Source organism: Ursus americanus, chromosome 14 (assembly GCF_024610735.1).
Source record: "Ursus americanus isolate L20-20 chromosome 14, mUrsAme1.1.p, whole genome shotgun sequence".
NCBI lineage: Eukaryota > Metazoa > Chordata > Mammalia > Carnivora > Ursidae > Ursus > Ursus americanus.
The window spans coordinates 16,113,651-16,124,915 of NC_142140.1; the positions used below are offsets into that span (position 1 = coordinate 16,113,651).

Sequence of the window (11,265 nt, forward strand, 5' to 3'; positions counted from 1 at the left end):
CCATCCGAAATTACTTTTAATTTAGGCCTGGTTCTCATTATCAGTATATCAATCTATCATTGGAATACATATAGATTCACTGCCTGCCTTTATTGAACTCCAAGTGGCACGACTGATTTTAAATCAATTTGGGGCAACATCACAAACAAAAGTAACTACTTGGGTGTGATTTCATTCTTCAGTGTCAAGTTATAAAACTGAAGTCCTGTTGATAGAAGAAGTTTGTCTCAGATAAAGGTGTTTCTAGCTTATAAAGGTAATATTTTTTCAGGAAGGAAAAAAAAACACACACACGTTTGGAAGATGGGTGATGTTCTAATTTAGGCTGCCTATTTTAGTAGACACTCCACTTTTTAGAATATATAGACTTATTTCAATACCTTTCTCTACAAAAAGTAAATAAACACCTCACACAATGTTTTAAGTTTGCCTTAACAACGCCACTTGAGTTTCAGTCTAAGATACACTTGGATGTTTTTACTATTTTTAATTTTTATCTATTACTCTATCCCCAAATCAGCAATGGCCTCGATAAAACCTTGTTTTTTAACTTTCAATTCTAGTCTTCATCTTTGCCTTCAACGTCATAGCTTTATCCTTATATAAGTTGGAACTGTGGTGCTGCACGGTGGCATAATACACTGTTATTAGCATGCTATAAGGACTCTGCACACATTCTCACAAATTATAGAAAGGCATTAAGCATGAATCTCAGAATGCCCAGGTGCATTTTATAATGGCTCTGATAACACTCTGAGCTATATTACATTTTTGTTCTGAACAGGAGCCCCTCAGAGAGGAGGTAAAAAGTTATCTGCTGTCAAAAAGCCTTGATGTGTTTCCAGTCATGGAAGTTTTGCACTTGAGAACTGAACACGGTTTTGTATAGAATATTCTGGCCTTCTCTAGAGAATGAACAAGTATGAACAGAAATAACAAAAACTGTTGGGCTCTGAGCTCTGCCACTGGCTCCTGATCATTGTAGGCCTTTTCATAGCTGGTTATTGAACCCATAAAACTTTCAGTTATCAACCTTGTGATCCACCAGAGACATGTAATCTGGACCTTGGAGGGTGACCAGGGGCTAAATTTTCTTACCTAAGCATTGCAATAAAAATTTCAAATTGGTGATCACCTTTCTGAATTTGAAGTATAAATCAGTAGGTTTGAAATAAGTCCTTTTATGTTTTTTATAGTAGGTTTTTTATGTACTTTTATTTTGATTTTTCTATATTGTCTTTACCACAACTATATGACATGAGTACAGCAATGTATGTATATGCTGTTGAGTCATAAACGGAAAAATAAAATGAGACCCAGGATGAAAAATGACTTTCTTGGGTTACACAGAACACTGACCCTAGAACTAAGATTAATCTACAATACTTTTTTTCTGGGTGTGAATGTTCATTGTTAGATTTAGCTGCACATCTAAAGAGTTGGTATGATTGTTCAGCTCAGCAAGCAGAGGTCCACAACTAATGTTCCTGCATCAATCCCAGGTCCCCAATATATAGCTTACACACAATATATTGAACCTCACCAAACATTGGGACAACTGACTTCAGAATTTTAAGTCTTAGAATTTATGAAACAGGAGAGATTTTAGAGAATATCTAAGTAGTGGTTCTCAACCTTAGTTGTACATCAAAATCCCCTGGAAGGTATAAATACTCACACCTGGGTTCCACCTGCAGCTAGTTTGATAATTAATCGATAATTAATCTGGAGCAGACTGGGCACTGAGATTTTTTAAATTTCTCCACAATATTCATCTGTATAGCCAAGGTTGAAACCAATGATCTAGAGGTAATACTGAGGACTATAAATGTATATACCTACAGGAGCCTGAAGGTTACATCCATGGGAAGCTGGGCAGCTATAAGAAAAAATAACATAATCTCTCTTAGACTGTTGCTTAGTTTTTCCATTCTTGATTGAGCAACAGGTAAGAGATATTTTTTCATTATAAATAAGAAAAAAAAGTGCAAGCTCAATGTCAAATGGCAACTGACACTTATACTTTGTGTGGGAGGTCACAAGGAGTATCGGAGATTGTGTTTAATTACACAATGCATGAGCATGTAAAGGGACAAGTGCTCTTAAGCTGCAGCTGAATTTGGGCCTAGAGTTTCCAGATCCACTGATTTTGTGAAGAGTACAAAATTTATTTCTTTTAATTTAAAATTGCTTGATGTTTTAAAAGTTAGCTTGATTAATTAAAATTAAAACAGGAGAGCTTTATGGTTAAAGTGTGGAAGGAAAACAAAGGAAATGAGCATCTGCTCCAGTCTGTTCTTTTTTTTTAAACCACAGGGTTGGGGGTGGAAGTCTAGGTTCCGTGTGTGGTCTCCACAGACTCTGCAGTGGGAGAAGGGAGCTCATTACTTCCTGACATGGATGAGAGATTCAGTTTCCTGAACACCTCATTACTACCTAGTAAGTGTGCTCTAGGCTCCCCATTTGGCTTTTGCTGGTGGAAGTGGGACTACAGTCTTTTCAGGGGCATTTGGCTAGAGTAAAGCAGTATTATCCAAAAGTTTTCTTTCTTGTTAGACTCTCCTTTTCCACTCCTTTAGCTCGAGAAAGCAGGCTTTTGTTGAGCCATTTTTGTTTTCACCCATTGACCTTCCTGGATGGCTCGCTTCCTTTCCTCCAAGTCTGGGCTGTGAGATTCAAAAAGAAAATCCAAGGAATTTGCCATCATGTTCTCCCTCAGTCCCAAGATCTTCAGCCAATATGCTTTCTTCCCTCCACCTTCAGAGTCTTATATTCATTTTGTATAAAATGTTTAGGGTTTTTGGCTTTACTTAGCAGGAAGATATGTGGGAAAGTATGTCGATTCCATTTTTCTGGAAATGAAAGTCTGTTATAATATGATTTTTAAAAGATCCTAGAATATCATTTAGCAACTCTTGTAATGTCTAGGAGCTTTGTTAATAAAAATACCTTTCTTCATAAACAAGTTGGATTTTTTTTTATTAAAAAATATATTATCATCTCCTACTGGTGGACAGCACCTAGGGCTTATGAAAATGTAGTCCTTTATAGTGCTTTGCGTTCAGTTCTATAGTATGAATCTAGAAGCCTCACCTCATACTATAGTCCCTGAGAAATTTAGTATACACCAGCTTCTGTTCACAAAGCTCATGGACAGCATTAGCCTGGCTACACTGAGTTGGATTACATGAAAAGCTCTGCACTTCTATGACATTCTCACCCATTTCCCTTCCATTGACAACTAAAATTTCACACAGAGGGGCGCCTGGGTGGCACAGCGGTTAAGCGTCTGCCTTCGGCTCAGGGCGTGATCCCGGCGTGATGGGATCGAGCCCCACATCAGGCTCTTCTGCTATGAGCCTGCTTCTTCCTCTCCCACTCCCCCTGCTTGTGTTCCCTCTCTCGCTGGCTGTCTCTATCTCTGTCGAATAAATAAATAAAATCTTTAAAAATAAATAAATAAAATTTCACACAGAGCAAAGAATCTGGATGAGAACCAATCAGAGCAAGTAAAATATAAATTAGGGTCTAGTCATTGGATTCAAATCCTAGAAAAGCTGGCAAATGTAACATGTCATTGATATTTTTAAAGCTATAAAAATTGTACACAATAGAACAATTTCATAAAACTTTTATAATCGTTATTGTAAAATGCATTTTCAAATCAATAGGATAGTCTAGATACAAAACTCTTTTTGAACTTCAAAATCAGCATATTGTACCTTAATTCTGGTCATTGTACTACTTTAATAGGGTAGGCTTCTGATTATGCCACTGCCTAAAATTGTGCACCGTGTACCCAAAACATGACCTGACTCAAAACAAGGGATCAATAAATGCCTGTTGATTGAATGCTGAATGAGTTAAACATGTACTATTACCCCACCTCCGAGGTTCTTATTCTGGTACTTAGGAACTGTCCCCAAAATGTCCCCAACATTCTAGAAGAGTACTACTCAGATTCTCACAACTATAGTAGTTACTAAATGCTTTTGAATGCCTAATATGCGTGCACATGTACTACTTAACTTACAGAATCCCCATCTTAATTTCCTGTCTCAGTTTGATATCCCTGTGGGTATGTCAGTTCCTTAAGAAGATACACTCCTCACATGTGATTTGACTTTCCTCTGACCTTATATTTTATGAGCCTGTGGGTCAACATTTGCCCTCAACAGTTTTACATTACCATGCAGACTGTCAAGTTATTTCATTCAGCCATCCCCATGTGTCACTGTGGGTCAAGAAGTATACTATTGCAGAGGACTACCAAAATTTTTTGACTAAAGCTACACCTTCCATGTCAGTGGGCATAAGGACCAAATCTCTCATGATATGTAAATGCACAGCAATGAAGCACCTTCTTGATGTTGCAAGAGCACAAAGAATAAAAAAAAAAAAAAAAAAAAAACAAGCACAATACCATCTTAGGAAAATCAATGATAACCTGATGCTAAAGCAAGTTAAAATAAAACAATATTCTTCAGCTTCATGAGGTGACTCCACTTATAAAAACACACAAAAGGGTCTATCATAAATATTTAAAGGATTGTCTTCTGCAAAAGGAAAGAGACTCAGGGTAAATGTTAATAAGGGAAGAGTTTATGTCAACATTTAGAAACTCAGGTGGATAAACTGAGTCTCCATATGAGGAATAGCTGAACAAAGTGATTTGTTATAGAAAGTATTTCCTCAGAAGGTAATGAGTTCTACCACTCAAGCTACTTAAGTTCAGAGGAGGCATCAAATTCCAGAAGTAAAAATCACTCGATTCAAAGGGAAAAAAGCCTCAACAGGAACTGGCAAGGTTAGGTTAAAATTCCTCCTAACACAAGCATTCTCGGATTCCATCAAAGATGAGCTCAGACTGTACTGTCTGCCTGCAAACTCTCACAGAAAGAAAGAAACAAAGAAAAAAAGCCAAAGCATAAATAACTGAAAATAGATGCTAACACAGAAGTAACACCTACTCTACAACTAATTGCTGGTGCGATTCTCCTCTAATTGCATGGCTGTGAATGTGTCTTTTCTTTTTAAATCTTCTGCCAAGATGCTAAATCCAAGCATAGTTTATAGCAGCTCTAATAGGGGAATATATTTTGGAGTAGAATTTGTGGAGCTCCCATCACAATACCTGTCATTATTCTATTTGATCTGATCGATTTCAGTAGTGTTCTCATGTGATACTTTCCAGATTAATGAGTGGATTGTTTGCAGAGATGAACGTACACTTTTCTCTTAATGCAATGCATTAAAGAATTAACTTTATGTCTGCCCATTTTATAGAAGTGGTATTTCTAAGCCCGGTTAAAATTGTTTTATAGACTTCCTAACTGCTGTAACACATTAGGGGGTAATCACATTAGATGTTGCCTGCTGAGCTTGGCAAGACTTGGTCAGTAGTTTAAAGGAACGGTTCCAATAATACGGTCAGCTCACTAGTAGCTGGGTGACTCTAACTGAAATAACTGGACTGCACCATTAGTCCAAATAAGCACTTCACTCCCATTTATGCTTCATTTGAAACCAAGATTAAGAAGATGCCATGTATAGGGGCGCCTGGGTGGCACAGCGGTTGGGCATCTGCCTTCGGCTCAGGGCGTGATCCCGGCGTGATGGGATCGAGCCCCACATCAGGCTCTTCTGCTGGGAGCCTGCTTCTTCCTCTCCCGCTCCCCCTGCTGTGTTCCCTCTCTCGCTGGCTGTCTCTATCTCTGTCAAATAAATAAATAAAAAATCTTAAAAAAAAAAAAAGAAGATGCCATGTATAAAAACGATCTTCATTATAATATTGTCCTCAAGGGTCACAGTAGTGGGAATATATTAAAGGTGAAACCTCATACTGATACACATTTTTAAATCATTTGTCTGTTAGTTTTGATTATAAGTACCAATTAGCTACTTAATCAAATCATAGAAATCTCTATGATATAATAAATCTCAATATATCCATTTCAATTGACCACTATTAGATGAAGATAAAGCAGATTTTATGTTGATATCCTTGACAAAGCCCACTCGTTATGGTGTTGATGGAGATCATGCTTTAATAACTGCTCCAAGATTCCCCTGCTCCAGCATCCATGATCCCCACCTCTTGCTTCCACACCCTTATGGAGTTATCTCTCACATGTACCAGGGCTGGTTTGTGTGACTGTAGAATACAGCATAGGTGATAGTATGTCATTTGTAAAATTAGGTTGGGTTCCTTTTCTTGGATCATTCTTCCTGAGGGAAAAGCCAGCTGCCATGTTGTGAGGATACTCTAAGACTATAGAGAGGGCTATATGGCAAGGAAGTGAATGAATTATCCAAGCCCAGAAAAGTAATAAATGTTTGTTGTTTTAAGCTTCTAATTTATGATCATTTTTTATGCAGTAATAAGTAACTAAATTCAGATTTCAGCACCTAAGAAACTGGATGCTACAATAACACAATTCTAGAATAGGAGACAGATTTTAGAACTGAGGAGAGTGCTGGTAAAAGCTTAAAGTGCATGGAACACAAGAACTTGAAGGAAAATGAAGAAAATCTTATAGAAAAATCGAGCTTAGCAATTTGGTTGCCTATAGTAGTGTATAAGACAAAAAATATGCTTAAAGAACTGGGTGATTTTGCCTAAAGATTTTCCATCTGAAGTATTAAAAGTGTCCTTTGGTTTCTCCTTGCTGTATATGAGAAAATATAATGGTAAAGACAAACTGAAGGAAAAATTGTTAAATGAAAAGAGGTCATTATCATCACTAATAATATTGTATTAATAAATACATAATGAAAAGAGATGACATGACAATTTCATTAAAATATTCAAAATATAGAAATTTTGAACAGATTAACACAAAGTAAATTGAAATGTTAGTTAAAAACATGTTTTCCATTGCAGTATTATACTCTACCCTATGTTATAAAATAATAGTGGTGGCTCAGTCAATTAAGCATCCGACTCTTGATTTCAGCTCAGGTCATGATCTCGGGGTAGTGAGATCAAGCCCCACATTGGACTCCATGCTGGGCGTAGAACCTGCTAAGATTCTCTCTCTCCCTTTCCCTCTGCCCCTCCCTTATCCAACTAAAGAAAAAAATAATAATAATTCCAGATAGATTAATAGTGAAAATTACCAAACCACCCAGGATAACTTATGCTATGCTTATTCTTCCTAGGGCTACTATAATGAAATACCACATAATAGGTGGCTCAAAACAACAGAAATTTATCCTTTCCAGGTTCTAGAGCTAGAAGACCAACAATCAAGATGTTTCCAAGGCCATGTTCCTCTTCTAGCTTGTAGAAGATTTTTTTTTTTCTTAATAGACCTTATATTTAGAGCAGTTTTAAGTTCATAGCAAAACTGAATGGAAGGTACAGAGATTTCTTATAAACTTGTTGCCCCCAAACTTGTATTGCCTCCCCCATTATCAGCACCCCCCCCCCAGAGAGGTACATTTATTAAAACTGATGAACCTACATTCATATGTCATTATCATCCAAAGTCCATAGTTCACATTAGGGTTCACTTCTGGTGTTGGGCATTCTATGGGCTCAAATACACATGGCATGTATCTACCATTATGGTATTATACAGAGTGTTTCACTGAAGTTTTAATAATCTTTTTCTATTTATCCTTCCCTCTTCCCTAACCCTTGGCAACCACTGATCCTTTTACTGTTTCCATAGTTTTGCCTTACCAGAATGTCATACAATTAGTATCACGCAGTATGTAGTCTTTTCAGATTGGTTTCTTTTACATAGGATTATACATTTAATTTTCTTCCATGTCTTTCACAGCTTGATAGCTCACTTCTTTTTAGTTCTGAATAATATTCGATTGTCTAGATATACCTAGTTTATTTATCCATTCACCTACAAAGGGATGTCAAGGTCGCTTACAAGTTTGGCAATTATGAATAGAAATGCTACAAACATCCATGTGCAGGTTTTTGTGTGGACATGCATTTTCAACTTCTTTTGATAAATACCAAGCAGTAGGACTACTGGATCATATGGTAACAATATGTTTAGTTTTGTAAGAACCACCAAATTGTCTACTATAGTGGCTGTGTCATTTTGCACTCCCAAAAATGATGAATCTGAGTTCCTATTGCTTCATAACCTTGCCAGTGTTTGGTGGTGTCAGTGTTCTGGATTTCGGCCATTCTACTAGATGTATAGTGGCATCTCATCAGTGTTTTAACTTGCATTTCTTAATGATAATGTGGAACATCTTTTCTTATGCTTATTTGCCATCCATATATCTCTTTTGGTGAGAGACCTCTTGAGGTCTTTGTCACATTTTTAAATCAAGTCGTTTATTCCCTTACTGCTGAGTTTCAAGAGTTTTTGTGTATTTTGGATAATGATCCTTTATTAGACACACCCTTTGGAAATATCTTCTCCCAGTCTGTAATGTGTCTTTTTACTCTCCTGACAATGTATTTTGCAGAGTAGAAATTTTTAATTTCATTGAATTCCAGCTTATCAATTTTTTTTCTTTCATGGATTATGCTCTTGTTCCTGTGTTTAAAATGTCATTGTCTCACTCAAGATCATCTACATTTTCTTGTATGTTATCTTCTAGGATTTTTATGGTTCTGTATTTTACACTTAGGTCTTTAATCCATTTTAAGTTAATTTTTGTGAAAAGTCCTGCCTTTTCCACTGGCTCCTTCTGAGATCCATTCATTTGTTTGTTTGTTTGTTTATTTCCTGAAAATCCATCTGAGCTGCTTCAGTCCCTACAATTCTTGGCCATGGTGGTCTGGAGACTGGTGGCAGTGAAGTTCTATCACTGCCAAAAATGGCCATTCCTCTGAGATAGATGAGATCACATTAAATCAAGTGCTTTCCTTAGAGACTTTCAGGGTCAAGGAGATCAGTGCTGTATCTGTTGCTGGAGCATCTATTAAAGGAAAATCATTTCTGAAAGAGTTCATGTTAAAATACATGCACAATCAGGAATTGATTGAATTGGAGATGATAAGGATCACTGTTTTTTCATAGAGAGGTCTCAATGAGAGAGCACAAAAATTCAGACATGCAGTCATTTTCCTTTTCAATAAGCCTGATGGTAAAATGGTTGTGGTGTTATTGATGGACACTCAGGGAACATCTGACAGTCAATTTGAGAGATTTAGCCACAATATTTGTCCTTGGAAAAATGATAAGCTTAATATAGGTATATATCCTATCCCAAATGTCTAAGAGGATGATCTTCAGAATCTTCAGCTTTTTTGCTGAGTATGGCTAACTGGCAGGGAGGCAACATTCCTGAAGCCATTTTAAAGCCTGACATTTTTCATTGAGAACTGAAGTTACCCACATGAATTTGGGGAAGCCAATGGTGGCACCAAATTTTTGGGAAACTTCCTAAAGTTTTCAGAGAACCAACATGAAGAACTACAGAATGTTTGAAAACACATCTATTTCTGTTTCACCAAAATATACTGTTTTCTGCTACCTGGTCATGGCTTAAAGGTAGTTCCCAATCTACATTTTGATGGAAAATTTAAAGAAATAGATGATGAATTCATCAAAACTGGAAAATACTGATTCCTTGGATGCCTTAGTCCTGAGAGCCTAGATAATAAAGAGATGAAAGGGAATAAAATCACTTGTCAAGGTCTGGTGGATACTTCAAGACTTATATAAAAATCTATTAAGGTGAAGAATTACCATATCCCCAATCCATGTACAGGCCACAGCAGAAGGTAATTAGTGGCCACAGAAACTGTTAAAGACACGTGTAATAAAAAGATGAAAAAAATCTGTGGTTGTAACAAGCCACTGCTAATCCCAAATGCCTTGGAGGCCAAATAGCTGGAGTTTAAGGAAGAATCTGTAAAGCTATTCTGAGGGGTGACAAAGATGTGTGGTTAAAATTTTGGCTAGTGTTATCAGCAGCAGTTGGGGAGTAAAATAGATGAACAGTACATCCAGGATATCAAGCACAATAGCAAAAATATCTTCCATGCAGTTTATACCCCTGCCCCACTATTTGTTCTTATCTTTATCACATAAGTGATTGCTGGTGTAACTAGATTCATTGGTTTGGACATGATAGCTCGACTATGCAATATGATAATGGAATTGACCCTTATCACCCTGTGCCCCTGGACATACATTTGGTACTCTGGAGAATACAAAGAGCTGGGTGCTGTAACAGATCAGGTAGGTGCAGCCTTTTGAGACTGAGCCTTTTTACAAGCTTTATAGTACAGGAGAAACTCACAAAAATCTGTATCATCAAGTTTTTCCTGCTGTAAAGTCAGATTCTGCTAAACTATCAGAAAAGAAGAAAATTTAATCAAATTTTAAAAAAAATACATATGTATAACCAATTTTCAGTTCAATATTAAGTTTTATGTCTCTATGCAAACATTCAAAGTGCTTTCATCAGAATGGAGTTAAACACCAAACATCTCTGAAGTCTGCAAAATGGTTTAGTTCTGTTAGTTCAGTGTTTGATAAGGTGTACATATACATAGTTAAATCATTTTGTTAGTATGTAGTTTCCTGATTTTGTGTTCAAATATGCTGTCATAATTTAAAGTGTTTGCCTATTTATAATGATGGTACTTATGTTCTCCTCAAATTTACTAAATTCTACCACTGGGTCATAATCAAACTATATACTGATATTTTAAAAAGCTGTGAAAGGTGGTAAGTCTGTGTCTAGATTCATGTTTTGCATGTGAATGACCAGTTGTTCCAGGATTAAAAAGACAATCCTTGCTTTATCGTCTTCTCCTGATTCCTTTGTCAGAGATCAGTTGACTCTTATTTACATGGGTCTATTTCTGGGCTCTCTATTCTGTTCCACTGATCTCTTTATCTTTTATTTTGCCAACATCACACTGCCTTGATTACTATAGCTTAGAGTAAATCTTGAAATTGGACAGTATCGGTATTCCAACTTTGTTCTTCATTACTGAGTTGGCTATTCTAGCTCTTCTTCCTCTTTATATAAACTTTAGTATTAAATCATCAATATCCACCAAATAACTTGCTGGAATTTGGGGTGAAAATATATTGAAACTACACAGCAAGTTGGGAAGTAATGGCATCCATGAACATAGAATATCTATTTATTTAGTTCTTCTTTGATAGCTTTCATCAGAGTTTTGCAGTTTTCCTCATATAAATCTTATACATATTTTGTTAGATTTATACCAAATTATTTCATTTTTTGTACATATAATCCAACAGCATATCTACATAATTTACAATACAATACAACACAGGTACAGCACTGGGCTCTTAAGCTTAA

At 36.4% G+C, this 11,265-nt stretch overlaps 1 pseudogene; it reads left to right on the forward strand.

Annotated features, from left to right (window-relative positions):
- Positions 1-10,302, forward strand: part of LOC123799225 (atlastin-1 pseudogene) — a 31,536-nt pseudogene extending 21,234 nt beyond the window's left edge.
- Positions 10,303-11,265: the final 963 nt, after the last annotated feature.